Source organism: Stegastes partitus, unplaced genomic scaffold (genome assembly GCF_000690725.1).
Source record: "Stegastes partitus isolate 25-593 unplaced genomic scaffold, Stegastes_partitus-1.0.2 Scaffold70, whole genome shotgun sequence".
Classification (NCBI taxonomy): domain Eukaryota; kingdom Metazoa; phylum Chordata; class Actinopteri; family Pomacentridae; genus Stegastes; species Stegastes partitus.
In genome coordinates this window covers 928,971-944,629 of record NW_007577801.1, presented here as the reverse complement: position 1 = coordinate 944,629, position 15,659 = coordinate 928,971, and positions in this window count along the sequence as shown.

The following is a 15,659-nucleotide window of genomic DNA, read 5'->3' as shown; positions in this document are numbered from 1 at the left end:
AACGTCACGGCGTTGCAGAAAATATGCATCTGTTAAACCACCGCACTCCAGAAGTTGTTGAACCCTCAGACGGTATCACTCCCAGAGCATTAATTGTCTCCCTGGAACTTCATTTAGACCCTTGTTCCTCTGCTGGGAATGCATCTGGGAGTTCCTCAATGGGTTCCTGGTCCTCTGGGGAAGTTCACATAAGCTCCTATAAACAAACAATAAATCACCTAATGTGTATATGAAAATGGTCCCCAGCAAATGGACTAATACTGTCTGAGTAATGACAGTCTTTGTGGATACTCATGTAAACTACAGTCTGTGCACATGTTCGTTGACACCACTTAACCCTGTTTTTTGCTCTTGTCACATTTTTAACTCCCCGTTGGCTCATTTTGTCACTGCAACATAAAGTCCTGCACCTCTGTGGAAACAGAACAACCACGACTAGACGCAGAGAGAAAACTCAATAAAGGCTTTAGTGAAGTATGACAAAGATATAAAATGCCATCAAGTCCAGAAAGAAGCAACAACTTGCTTCTAACGACACCCTTTATGAGCCATGTTGCATTTATTGCATCATCATTTTATTTTCCTCTCAAACTTTGCACAGTAAGAACCCCACCTGCACTTCAGCCAGAAAGTCAGTACTCTAAATTCTGGACTATAAGCCGCTACTTTTTTTCACACGCTCTGAACACTGCGGCTTAAACAGTGATGCAGCTAATTTATGGATTTTTATGGTTTTTATGAATTTGCCTCGAGACGAAAGCGACATTGACAGAGAGACTGAGGAAGTGACGAAGTAATTCTGAGGCTGTTCAATTCTGAAGGAGACGACTTTAATAGTTTTAGTGCAGGAGGAAGATGAAGATAGCGAACTTTTCTTGGTAGGCTGCTGTAGTTTTTATTTTCTTAACCAGTCGCGTTACAGGCACTGTTCGGAAAAAAGCATTTACGTATTTGTGTGTGTTTCTACGGAAGCCGAGAGTGGTCATGGCTGCACATTTTTTTAAACAGCATTTTCCCGAGATAACGAGATAATTATCCCGTTGACAGTTTCTTCTGTCACTTCAGCCTTCATCAGAAGTTGTCGGACTTCCTGGTGTGACGTATCTTATATAGACAGCTGACCGGGAACTCCGACATGACGTGTCATGAGAACAGCTGACCGGGCACGACAACTTATAATGAAGCGCTCGTGCCCGGTCTCGTGTGGGAGGTCCCACACACCTGGGATTCCATCCTGGACCGGGCACGAGCGGGCAAACACAAACACCAATTATCTCGTTTTCACTAGAAAACGAAGTTGGTTTTCTCGAGATAAATTATCTCGTTTTCACGAGAAAATGATTCTTGTTATCCCGAGATAGCGAGAAAATTAACTTGTTATCTCGAGAAAACAGTAAAGAAAGAACAGTAGCAGAAAATGACCGCTCTCGGCTTCTGTATGTTTCCGCTACGTATTTAATTAAAAGTTTAAAAAATCCTTCTGTGTAAATATCTCACGTTACAACGTGGACACCTGCAGCTTAGAGACAAGTGCGGCCTGTATATGTACAAAACTAGTTTTCTTTTTAAAGTTAGCGGGTGCGACTTATATTCAGGTGCTCAATAGTCCAGAATTTACGGTAAATTTTTGTCACGTGACTGTTGGTTGCCGCTAAGTCACTTTCGGCTTCTTAGCTGCATAAAACGATATGTTTTGACATGATTTGTTGCAAATGTTTAAATTACACGTGGAAAATGTGATAATTTTTAAGTTTAAATTTAGTTTTATTTTCCCATCAGAACCGTACGAGATCAGTTTATTGGAAAGTTTGAAGAAAATAACAAGACTTTCCAACACACAGGTGAGTTTTTTGGGGGGGCTTCAGAGGGTTAAATAAATCAGAATTGCACCGTTTTGCCTTTAAAATACCGAAATACTTTCAAATGCAGCACCAGAATGACTCCAGGGCAGAAGAATGTGCAAAGCTAATTGTACGTCCACAGAGAAACAATAAATACCACTTAAACACTGCTATGAATTACAGTCAGGATGAAATATTTTATGATTGCAGAACCAATATGAGCGATGGATGAGGAGAACCAGCGGCCACAAGTCCAAAGCGAAGTTTAGAAAATGTTTCATTCCTCATCGGTGATAATCAGCGGTGAGTCGTGGGAGTGGCGCCCGTTAATGGCACCGCATGACGAATGAACCGCGCTCGCTCATCCATCAAACCCGGAGAGCCGCCGCACAACTGCACACCGCTGGTCCTGTGCAGCATGGGAAACAGAACCAGGTGTCGCCTCACTGTAAAACTATGCTAATTAGCCCCAGCAATAAAAACATCCAGGCTAATTAACAAAGAAAAGGCGTATAAAAGGGAAGGAATGTCAAATAGAGGAGGGAGGAGGGGGGCTCAGACTGAGGCTCACAAAAGAGAGGAATGTCGGAGCCCAAACACCGGCTGAGTGTGTGTTCAGGCTCTGCTCCGGCTTCTGTGGGCTTTTATTAGTATTTTTTTATTTTTATTTTGGAGGGCCGTCTGAGGTGTTTGTGTACGACTCCGGGGTGATAATATCTGAGCCCCTCCACACGGTCCCTGGGGTTTGTTTTCTAATTAACTTTCTCTAATAAAATGTCACGTCAGGCAGATTATTAATTTTCTCCCTCAACGTCATGGAGACACACCGAGTCCGAGGGATAACAAATGATCCCCGGATAAGACAAAACAAAATTAAAATAAAAATCCTAAATGTCCATTTTGCATCAGCATTTTAACCCTCTGAGCGCCAAAAACCACCCGGCAGGTTTTAGAGGCATCGTATCACCAGATTCACAACATTTATTAGAGATACAACAACAGGGAGAGTTCCCAGCTTTTCCATAGACCTTGAACTAATCACGTGTGACATGCAGCTCCATGAGAAAGATTCAAATCTTCAAATCTTTAATTCTGTTATTTGAGCAAATCGCTTTATTCTACGTGTTTTATTTGGAAATTCGCCAAAGCTAAGTGTTTACATTGTGATTACATGGAGCACATTAGAGCAGCTTTAGAAACACTCAGAGAACAAATAAAACACTCGTAATTATTAAAAGTACATGCAGTGTGGCTCCAAATAAGGTTGGTAAATGTAAGTTGTACAATATCTAAGCTACTTTTAAAGGTTTGGGAACAGAAAAAGGTTGTAAATGTTAAATTTTTTTATAAATTTAATAATCAAAGAAATTAGAAATCTAGTTTTTTTTTCTTACTTTATGATTTATGGATATAAACCATTGATTCCTGGACAAAACACGTCTCTAAGTTCTCTCTACTTCCAGTCATGGTTGTGCTGTTTCCACAGACTTTATGTTGCAGTGAAAAATGAGCCCACAGTGGGTAAAAAATGTGCCAGGAACAAAAAACACCCAGAGAGCACTCGAGGCTCAGAGAGCTGAAGTGTTTAAACCAGAACAAAAGCTGCTCTTCACATGTAACCTGGACTCAGTCTGGAGCCACATTACAGATGATTACAACCCTGACAGTGGAGCAAGTTGTACATTCAGCACGGTGAAATATGATTATTTATATTATTAGTGTGAACAACACCTTGTTTGTAAAGATTGTAGAAATATATATACAGGTCTATCGTTGTATATATATAAAACAAACCTACTGTTGGTAGGATTCATCATCTTGGAACCCTGAATGTGTTTTTTGGGAATATATTTGGATGTATGTTCTTGAATAAATACCAGTGGCCTGCTGGTTCTGTTTGATTAAAGGTTGGAACATCACCTCCATCCTCTGGGGTCAGTTTTGTCCAACTCTTTATTAAACTTTATATAAATTTATCTAGAAGTTTCTTTCTTTCTTTCTTTCTTTCGAATGAACAAACGATTAAAATAAATGGAAAAGAAAAATAAAAAATAAAAGCCAACTTCAATATAATACACATTTGACTCGTTTGAAAAGGGATTGGAAGAAGCCTAGGCTTGTCAAGTCCTACCCCTATTCTTCACCATTAATAAATGCAAAATCCAGTACAGTAAACTTAACAGGCAATACAAGAAAGAAAACTACTCCAATCAAGCTATTAAAGGAAACAGAACAAAACAAAACACACAAGAAAATGAAGAAGCACCATTAACATCTGTACATGTTACATTTTCCTTCCTCATTTCTGTACTTTTCAAAGATATATTTTTTGTACATTTTTTTAAAATTGTTGTGATGTTCAGACCGAGGCGGTGGAGCCACTGACTGGTGACATGGTGTAAAAATCCTCAAGTTTTCCTCCAAGAGGTCTTATATCACAAGTTTGTCTTTAAATATGTTTATTTAACCCAAGATGTTTGCCTTGGTGACTTTATTTCCTCATATTTATTAAAATCTTCTGGGATGCAGTATTCAGGTTTGTTTACATGAGAATATTGGTTATATGTTGCTTATGTAAACCTGTTCAGACCTCTTAGAGTTCTGTTTAAGGTCCTTTTCCTGGTTTCAAGAAGCCTGCGGTGCTCAGACAGGAACTGGAAACTATGTGCTGTAAACACTTTGTCCAACTTTCTGAACATTCTCTTCTGACGCGGTGAGAAATCGACATGCAGCTGTACACAGATGACGAGAAAACCTCAATACTTTAATGACCATGTAGGGATGGAATAACCAGGTTCCTCATGTGCAGGATAAAGCGGGATAAAACTGGGACACTAATGAGCATTTAAATGCGCTGGATGTTGTAAACAAGGCTTAGCTCCTGCAGGAAAGTCTCCATTTAACTAAAAAAAAACCCAGAAAATTCTAGAAAATTGGAGCAACTTTCATGCAACTATCTGATATATTGGAGACAAAATGGATCCTGCAGCTGCTTCTTGAAACTGTTTCGGTCACGAGGTGCATCTTTGGGTTTTATTTGCCCCGCCATGCACTGCTGCGGTCGTAGAACACATCCCACCATAAACCGCTGGTGCATTTTTTGGCGGCGGCAGGAAGCTCCCTGCAACAAAAAAACCTAAAGCAGAACGAAGCGGCTGCAACAATGTGGAGCAGTAAAACGGGCCGTAAAACGTTCAAAACAGGAAGAACTTCTGGATTCCTGCACATCTGCGTGTTCGACAAGCGTTTACGAGGGCGGGGTAGAGGGCTGGAAGCATGTCGTGGCTCTGATGTGTTCCTCAGAGCAGCTTGTAAAGGCCACGCCCCGTATGCAGGTGGACCACCGGACCACTGATCACAGGTGTGTGCAGCAACCGGAAGAGCTGCTGTTTTTATGAGTAAATGCTTTAGATTTCCACCGACATGCAAGACACTCTCAGATGTGACGATATATGTTAAAATTAGTACAAATAGAGCAACAATTTGCAAACATTCTGACCTTTTAAAAAGAGACAATCTGACAGGTTGGAGCTGAACTTGTGATTATATATGAGCTCTGAGCAGGTACCAAAGACTAAAAATGTATTTGGAAAGCTTTGAGGACGTAAAACTAGAGAGAATTTTAGATTAAAAGCAAAAATCATTAGAAAAATGACACAAAGAAAGCTATTTTGAAGCTTCAGTTTCTGTCTCGGTTAATGCAGCCTCTCAGATTTCAATCTAAGCCCTTAAATCCCCTTTAAGTCCCGCCGCCAACAGAGTTTAACTGAGTGGAATTTTACAATAAAACCTGTTTATTTCATTGATGTGAAAGCAGATTTATTCGTAATAGCAGCATCTTACTTGTAGGATGTTTTTGTAAGTTATTAGCTTTGTCACCATCCAGTTTACTTATAGCCACAGACGATATATAAAACATGGACTATGTGGCCATAAACTGGTTTGTCAGCAACTTGTGTATTTTGGTCTGCTGAAACCAGATGCTATGATTGAGGGATGGATCTGAGGTAAAACACCAAAACACGGTTTCCTGTTTTATCGTCTATTTACTTGAAATTAGTCCATAATTTACAACATGACCATCGAGCTGTTTTAAACAAAAACCTCACTTTAACAATTGAGACCATAAACGTATTAGGAAACTGTTTTCTGAGGCCGTAAACCAAGTGAGACGTGGGGTCATTTCCCCATAGACTTCTATACAATCACAGTTATTCTGTAACCAGAGAAGTCGCCCCCTGCTGGACGTTATAAAGAATGCAGGTTGATAGCAATTCAGTGTTGGCCTCATGTTTCAGATCTGGAGGCTATGTCTATCTTTTGTGTGCATTTTGTAGTTGGAACATAAACGAGCCAACAAAAAACAAAAACAGCAGTTAGTGTTAGCATGTCTCCTGCTGGCTAACACAGTAGCAGCTAGCTCGCTACAGTACTTTGCCAATTAGCCTCATGAATAGCAAGGGTACGCAGATTTATGGTGCATGCTATTTGAACTCAGAAGTCAGTATTTCTTAGTTCCCAGTCAAAAATTTCCACTAAGACACCTTCTGTTGTTGTATTTCTGACCCATTCTAGCAAACCTGCAACAAACCTGCCACAAGATTTCCACAAAATTAGCCTGAAATGCACCATAACTTTGCCACAAATCTAATTTGCGTCCAACTGTCTGCCAGAAACCTAACATTTTTCAGATATAAAGCTCAGGTGTGACTTTGCCACCGGCCCTGACTTCTGAGTTTTGTAAGGAGTAAGATCAAAATCCATGTAGCTATTGCCTACACACAACTTTATCCTGCCCCTGACTTTAATGCTAAGATAAAATACAGAATGAAATAGAAGACGCTTTCCTGCAATACAGGGACACAGATTGAGTTTTAACTTAAGAAACATTCCAAGTAGAGCCTTTTATAAGTTTTGAAATGTGCCATTTTACTTACTTTTGTGTCTTTTGTGTCAAATGCAGGATTTTTCAACCAGTTACAGAAACAGAATTTGCCAACCTCTGTACATTCTGAAGTCATTCGAACGTCTTTTTCACGCCACAAGAAAAACGGTAATGGTGAACTTCCTCCTGCGTCTGACTCCGTTTGACCCTCTAGTGTCGTCATCTCATTCTCTGCTCCGTCCCACCTTTATTAGACGCTGCGTTTAAAATGACTGAAACGGACAAACCTGCAATCAGCCGCCATGATTTCAGCTGTTTGCCTGCAGGTGTGGCCTTTGTGGGGAGCTGCATGCTTCCTGCTGGCGGTTGAGAAGTCTTTAAACACACATTCACTATTTGACAAGGCTATTGTGCTCTCACAAACAGGGCTAAATTATGAGCAAAATGCAGCAAACCCATTTTTCCAGTTCGATAGACGGCGGTTTGAATGTGTTTCTTGGTGTGTTGTCAGCAGCAGGACGTTGAGAGCTGCTGAGACTCAACCCAAAAAGCAGCCCGTCTCTTCATGTTGACTTTTTCTAACGTTCCCTGCGGCACCAGGAGGAACCGGTGGAGTTGTTTAAAGGAAGTGTTCTGTCTTCTTTATTATAGAGGAAAATAAATGAAGGAAAAAATGCAAACAAACATCAGCCCTAATGAGGCGTAAAGCAGTTAGAGACAGAAAAAACAAAACAACAAAAAAAAAACGTCGGCTGAAAATGGAGCTGAGCTTGCGGTGATGTAATTGCTGGTTTAAAAGCAGCAGCAGCAGCAGGATCGGACAGCTGAGCTCCTAAATACACGCCTGCAACGCTTCTGCTGATCAGCTGATGGAGGTTCCTGCTCTTCTATTAAATCTGCATTACGGGTGACCCCCTTAATTATCAACCTCCTGATTCCCACAGATCAGATCGCTGCAGCTACTGACCGCACGCTGCTAGAAAAACCCAAGTAGTACGTACAATATCCTCAAGAAAACGACAGATTGTTGCACTAGAATTAACAAAAATAACATTCAATGGAGGCCGTTTTGGGAATATATGATCACACAGAGGTTCAACATAAACAGATTTGTGTTCCAAATTGTTCAGATATAAACAAAAACCCAACTCGTAACAATCCGCCTCCTAAATGAGCCGCAGCAGTTCAGAACCTCTTCAGCACTCGGGTCCTTCAGTATCCCTGACATTTACAGACCCCTCGCCAGCAGCCGCTAAATATTTAAACAGTCTACAACAGTTTATATCCAGGCTGTGTTTCTAAAAGGTTGATACTTCAGACCCATCATCAGGCCCCACTGTCGCTGCTCCCATTAACAATAACATCAGCTGGAACTCAATATTCGTCCCTGAAGAGTTCAGAGTCTGGGAATCTCAACACAAGTATGTTTGTACGTTCTCTCAGAAGAGGAAGCGCCGGACCTGATGTTCCTAAAGCTCGGAACGCACCTGACAAAAAAAACAAAACACCAACTTCTGCAGATGTACATCCTATGAATGAGTAAATACTCAACAAATGGACATAACAACTGGACGTAACCCACTCTGCTCGATCTGAAGAAATTTTGTACCAAAACAAAACTTAAATGGCAATCAGGAGCTCATGCTGTTTATATGGGGGATGATTTGCCCTGAAAAGGCAAAAAAGTCTTAAGACTCTACAGAGGCAGCTTTGTAAATGGATGCTAACTTCAGGTGAAGCTGCTTATTTGCGTCATCGGTTGCTGATGTCAGCCACAAATGTCAAAACCTTCATGAGAACGAGTGGCAGTAACTGAATCTGAAGACTGAAGATTAGAATCTGCCGACCTTTGACACCAACTGACACCAACTGGAACAGACTAAAATCATAATAATACCGTATGTGTGACCCATGAACACATTCAGGAAACTTTAAAGAATCACGATTGCTCACCTGGTGCATGAGTTTTCTAGCTTCCAGGTTTGCTTCATTAATGTTCCTCCATCAAACTTCTAGACTTTACATTATGCTAGTGCCACAAAAGCTCACTTTTTGGGGGGTTTTGGGGAGGTTTATTCACAGTAAAAACCAACCTTGATTGCAGTTGCAGGTGTCTTGATGGAGGTTTTACAGATGTTTCGTCCATAATAATGATCTATGGTGAGAGTGGTGGTTCTTTTGGGGGGATTTTCATTCCAATTCCACAAGTGATCACTAAGAAAAACTGTCAGAGTGGCAGCTTGCTAATGCATAAATGGATTCAGTTCCAAAGAATAATACATCATCAGTTCCATCGTGACTTTTTATACGTAGACCTGCTTCTATACATAAAGAAACCATTCAGAACTATAGACTTATACACGATTACATCAAGCTACCAGCACGTTTCCACCCATTTCATTCTAAAATTGGTTTGTAGAGACTTAACCAAACCTGCCCATTTTGGAGAAGGTGCTGCCATCAAATTTTAATACCATTTTTGCCAAAAAGTAAACAGAGTATGCATCAAACATGACCTTAAATGCTTCTATTAGAGCTGAAATACAGTAAAAGTACTTCAGATCAAACCCGATATCGACATTATGAGGGTTCTTTTTAAACATCTTCTGTTAAAGTCATTAATAAATGAAACTATACGTGGTGCAATCCCAACAACAACTTGTCAGGAGGAATGAGAAGCCAGATATGTGATATCAGGCTCAAGAAGCTGGTGGATTGCCCATATTCTTGTAGTTTAATCGTAGCAGCTGGACTTGCTTGAGTTCCTTGAAGACGTTCCACCTCTCATCCAAGAGGCTTCATCGGTTCTGACTGACTAGTTGGGAGTTCCAGGTACTGATATCTTTAAGGAGCCATTAACACTTGAGTTTCGGTTGTAATTGGGGGTTTGTTGCTCCTCCGCCTCGTTGTATCTCATAAGTATCTGGAACTCCCAACTAGTCTCTTGGATGAGAGGTGAAACGTCTTCAAGGAACTCTCAGAGACATGGTGGATTGCACGTTAGCTCGGCAGCTACACTAGTTAGCATCTCCCTGTTTGAATAGTCGCTTCTAAAAACCTCAAGAAGTCTGAAATTATTCTGCAGTCAGGTACAAATGATGTTTTTTTTTAGTGTGACCAGGCCTTTAAACTGACCACAGACAGAATCAGCTTAATTAGGTGGCAGAGCTTTAATGGATTCCCAAGGTGTCCTGTCGTAAATAACGGACTGGACCTCCATTTGGCGTTGGTTGCCTCTGCCTCTATTTGATCTTTCCATAAATCAGCTGTCGTTGGGCGTTTCTCAGGGTCTCGTTCACTGCGTTCCTGAGAATCACCAACACAGCAACGCACTCGTAATGTGTTTGTACAAGGAAAGCTGTTGGAACGCCGACGACTTCTTATTTAGTTTCTGAGTTCCAAACCGCCCCAACCATGTTCCTGACAGCTCATTTAGTAAATACAGTCTCCCACGTTTTATACGAAGGCGGCAGATTACCTCCTTATAAAAAAAAAATACGAGGAATCTGTTCTTTCTGTTTAAGTGCATAAACAGCTTCCAAACCGGCCGCTCCAGATTTGATTCCCAGATGTCCGGCGACTTGTTCCACTTACTTTGCACCACTTTGTACCAATTATACCTGGGCAGGGGTCGCCTCTGCTGCTTGGTCGTGTGTGTGTGTGTGTGTGTGTGTGTTAAAGTGTGTGTTGTGGAGCTGCCCTGTCTGTGAGCCGGCTCTTGGGATCTCCTGCGTCGATGGGAGGCGTGTAACTACGAACCGTTGCTATTTTTACGAGGACCAGTTTGAGTTTAAGACCATCGTTTTGAGAATTGCTTGGCTGATTGTCACTTTTTGAGGGATGCATTTATTTCAGGGAGTGTCCTCACAAACATATCCATGCGAATGTGTGTGTGTGCATGTGTGTGTGTGTTTGTGCACGTACGAGTGTGTGTTGCAGAGCAGCAGCTGGCCTCCCGAGGCCTCGGGCTGGGAGAACACCTGCCTGCGCAACGCCTGCAGCCTCGGTCGTCCCATGTGTTTCAGCTGCGTGTTGTTGTTGGGTAACAGTTACTGTAACACGCTGTTGAAGGACGCATTTAAACACCCACTGAACGGTACATCAACCCTTCTACTACTACTGGTACTACTACTAATTCTACTACAGCTTGCACAGAACTAAAGCCTCAATCAAAAGCTCGATTCAACCACACAACAACAACAACAACATTTGATCTCTTACCTGCAGCCATGCTTGTAGTTTTCTTGTGTCTTAAACAAAGCCCTTGAGATTTCTGTCACCTCCCAGTGCAGCTGAAAAACAAAACAGTGTTTTAATGAATTGACCTCACCAGGGACAGTCTGCTAACAGCTCCTATGTTATTGTATTTATTTGTCATTTACGATGAGACAAGACAATGGAATCCACTGAAATCAAGTCATTTAGAGACCGCATTTAAATCAGCAGGTGTCGAACAGAAATGTAAAGCACTGTTAAATAAGTGAAGCAAGAATAAACAGGAAAATAACTGTCAAAACTAGAGTATATGAAGCAAAAGGGCTCAAATGCAATTTTATAAAAGCTGAGATTTGAAACTGTGGAATTTAAAATACTTGCTAAACCCAAATATTTCCAGAAAAATACCAAAGACATGACCTCAGTTTTCTTTGTGTAGCTGAGATGAGGAAATTCTTCTGCTCAGAAAACAAAATAAATGATTCCTGTAACAGAAATGTGTCACTTTTATCGAGCCAACTTCTTATTTAAGTTTATTGTCCCGCATAAACGAGGCTGTAAAAACAGCTAAACATCTTCTGCTACAAGTGGTAGCTGCGGTAGGTTGTGTACAAGAATTCAGCGAAATAAATAAATCTTTCCGTTCACAGAAATATATGTTATGAAATTTTAAGTTTTTGTCTTCAGACTACTTCAGAACAGAACACGAACACGACGCTGTTAAATTTAAGGAACCCTGAAGAACTCTATAGAGGAACCTTTTGAGTTTGAAACGGTTCCTTGAGCCCATTATTATTATTATTATTATTGCTACTATTATTTTAGGGTTTTTAAAGATATTTGCACACAAATCTGTCAGAAAAAAGTCTGACAAGACTCAGTAACTGCCAATAATATCTCTAATGTTTAAAAAGCTCCATAATTCAATGCAAAAAAAAGGGACATACATTAGCTAGAATCATTTCTTGGTATGTTTTTCAAATTGTTAGTGATAAAAAAAAAACTTTCAGCCTTAATTCATCATACAATGAACTAAACGGATCATATTATGTGCATGTCGAAACTTGCAATCTGCACAAAGACAATAAAACTATTTGTGTAAAGTGTAAATTCAGGTGTGAAGTGTAGTAAAATGTCAGTGTTTGGCCTTCACCTAGAGGTTCTCCAGTAACTTGTTCTCTGAGTTTAGCTGCTGTAAGTTCCTTGAGAACGTTCCTTAAACATCTCCAGAACTCCTTAATGTTCTCCTGATTCTAACACAACACCACAAGTTCACTCAGCTCGTCCAACAAAGAGAAAACACAGTAATATATTCGTGGACTTACCAGCATGCAGAGTGAAGAGTCTCCAGTTTTGTAGTTTAAAAGGTGTGACGGTGAAGCAGGAAGTGAGGTCACGAGGCGACACACCTGTGAGCTGCTGATAACTACTGTAACGTGGTGGTTAATGGATCACTCTGATTTAATAATGAGGCAGCAGGATGGAGACGGATCTCTTACTCAAAACAGCGATCTTTACTCTTCACATGCCAGCGTCCACCACAACTTCCTGACACACCCTGTCACCTGACCAAACTAACCAATCAGGAGGAAGCAGAACCAAACTAGGCAAATGCAAGTGTGCTATATATAACAATAGATTCACAGATTAAAATGTCAAAATGTGTAAATAATAAATCTGCAAACATAAATGCAAACTGTTGCTCAGGTAAAGGCTATGAATGTCTATTTTAACAAATGAACATATGAATTAACATGTTTTCCTGTAATATTTTGTTTTACTACTCAGTATAAATCATTCTTCATTTATGAACCTTACACTACGTTAGCATGGAAGACAAAAACAGAGTGCTGAAGAAAAAAAAAAGAAGAGGAGATCTCTGGAGGATTAATCCAGTTTGTGGTCAAGTTCGCTGTAAAATGTGACATACAGAGAGAAACCAGAGTGACTCTGGATCCAAGAACCAGCTGGATTTGAGGAAGTTTCCAGAAAATGAGTCGATCCCAGCAGCAGGTTGGACAAAGCTGCTCCAGCTTCCTGTGTGGACAGACAGTGGTGGACCCTGGGTAAAGGAAGTCTCCATTTTGGTGTTTTTAGACATCTCCAGGCTTCTCTTGGCTCAGTTTAGGTGGTATTAATCTCCATATGAGCGTCTCCTGCCGTGTTGAGCTGCTTGCAAACACCCCCATACGTCACAGAAACTGAAGTGATGTAAAATAAACTGCATGAACTGGAATTATCCTTTTTCTAACTAATAGTATTTATCTTTGTTAGATTACTGAAAATAGAATAATTCTTTCTGCTTCTGACTTTCAGTTGGGATTCTGTTGATTAAATGGACTTTTGACTGTGAGCTATTTCTGGATTTGACTCTGATTTGGGCTGTAAATAACCCGATTTAAATGATGAAACTACAATTGATGGTTGTGGTTTTCTTCTGTCTCGTCTGGTTTTGAAGCGAGGAAGTTCAGCTCTCAGGGCGTCCTCTAATTAGTTCTGAAAATATCTTTTAAAGTGACACATGAAGAACAACCTTTATCCTTCCAACTCAGTTCGACTAATTTGAACATCGGGGAAACCTTTACTTTACTAATAAAAACGGTGCCGAGCAGGAATGTTTAGATTGAATTCGGTCTTCTGTGCACTAATTATTTAACAAAGTCAGCAGGAGCAGCTTCACGTGTCGTCAGGAGGAGTTCCTCTTAATCTAATATGAAGACACTGCATTTGGTAGAAAACCACGGAGCATTTTAAATAATCCCAAATAGATTCAGTTTAAACAACAACCTGAAGCATTTTAATAAAATCAAAATCAGCCAAACAAAGACAAAGATTTACACATCAGGTCTGAAAATGAGTTTTTTCTGATGTGAATCTAAAATCTCTAAAAGCTTTTATAGCTTTACAATAAATCTAAGATTAAGTTTAATATTTTAAAATAACACATTGTAGATTTTTACAGATCTTTCGGGGGTATTCAGCTGAATCGACTGTTCAAACCTCACCTGATATTCTACACCAGAGGTCCTCCTGAGCTCCTGTCCTGCAGGTTTTAGACATTTCCGTACAGCAGACTCACATTAATGGATCATTAACAGACTTGTGTAGAACTTGACAACAAGCTGTTGGAGATCCCTGTTCTACACTTTCTCTGTTTCATCTTTCAGTCTCATGATCTCATGTTGGACATAAAACTCATCATCTTCTGCAGCTAATAAAATGGTTAGTGCGTGGCATGATTGACATTCTTTAATGTACTGGAGGCAGATTCCAAACCGGAAACAAGTGGAAGCCGAAGTTTTGCGGGAACTTTGGGAATAACTGCAGTTCCGGTTGACTCGTATACAACAAACACCGCTTTAAATCAGTCACGATGTTGGTTGGAACCATCGGATGCAGCGACCGTGCTCCTGCAAAATAGCGACCAGGTGATTGATTTTAGTGGAAAACATGCATGTGGGGAGGTGAGAACTGCCATTTTTCTCTACAATAAAACCAAACCAGATCTTCATTAGGAGGTTGCTGCTTTGAGGCAGTTGTTTCTTGTAGTAGAAGGAGATTTTGAGACAGCAGAAGGCAGATTTATACTCAGAATAATACAAATTTACTCCGTCTGACCCTTTATGATCCTGAGCCGTTTGAACCACTTAAACACGTCTGTTCCCAAGTCTCCATCCATGTCTGGCCAGTTTTCAAAACTTCAAACCATTTCCCAGGATTTCCAGAGTCTCCCTACGATGTTTTCAGCTGAAACCGCGACATCAGCTGCAGCATCCAGACGTCCTGCTGGCTCCGTTTAATGCAGAACCTCACTGCAGTGACTCAGAGCGCCGACATGACGGTTATTATTCTAACGTGACATAACGCACAACGCTGAGGCGGAATAACATTATGACGCAGGGAGGAATAACTAATGATCAATCATAGGAAGCCATTTTCCAAATATTGATTTAAATTCTCCTTTTTTTCCCCTCTCTCACAAACACATGAGCTCCAGCCTGCTGTCCTGCATGTGTCTGAATAATAGATTTAGCCAGTTGCGGTGGCCTTGAGTCAATCACGGCGCTGTGTTTTCTCTGGCTCGCCCCTGTCCTTTTCAGAGATCCCATTCAGCTCGGAGCACAGAGCGATGAATATGCTCTATTCCACTCCGGTCTTTATTTTTAGGTTTGAGTAGACTTACAGATGGCCTACATAAAACTGAATAGGACTTCATTTTAACAGCGGGGCAGAGAATTGGCCGGCGTGCCATTGTGTGGTCTCCATTATGGGAAAACGGGGGGGAGTTCGGTAATACAGTCCGTCCCTCGGTGTCCCTCCAGCGTGATCTTTTTTTCTTTTTTCCATGATGATTTCTGAAACGAGCTTGTCCTCGGGGTTCGCTGCCACGTGGTTCGAAGGTCGCCGGTTCTGAAGAGGGGGTTTGATTGTTTGCCCGCCGATATTAACATCCCCCCAAAAAAAGGACTCGTCTACGGCGTCCCGCTCCATCTGCTGCAGCCTTCAGCGGAAATCGAAGAGGACAGGAATAAAAGTTTGAAGAGGAAGAGAATTAAAGTGGAGATATTACGCAGGGCCTCCCCGCCCCCCCCGCGAGATCAAATTAACACGAGCCTCACGAGACGCTCTTAAGAGCGAGACGACGGAAAAATTAATCAGGAAAATGAAGGGTTGTGAATTAGAAGGTGTCAAACTCGTAACCTACTCGTCTGTTAAGT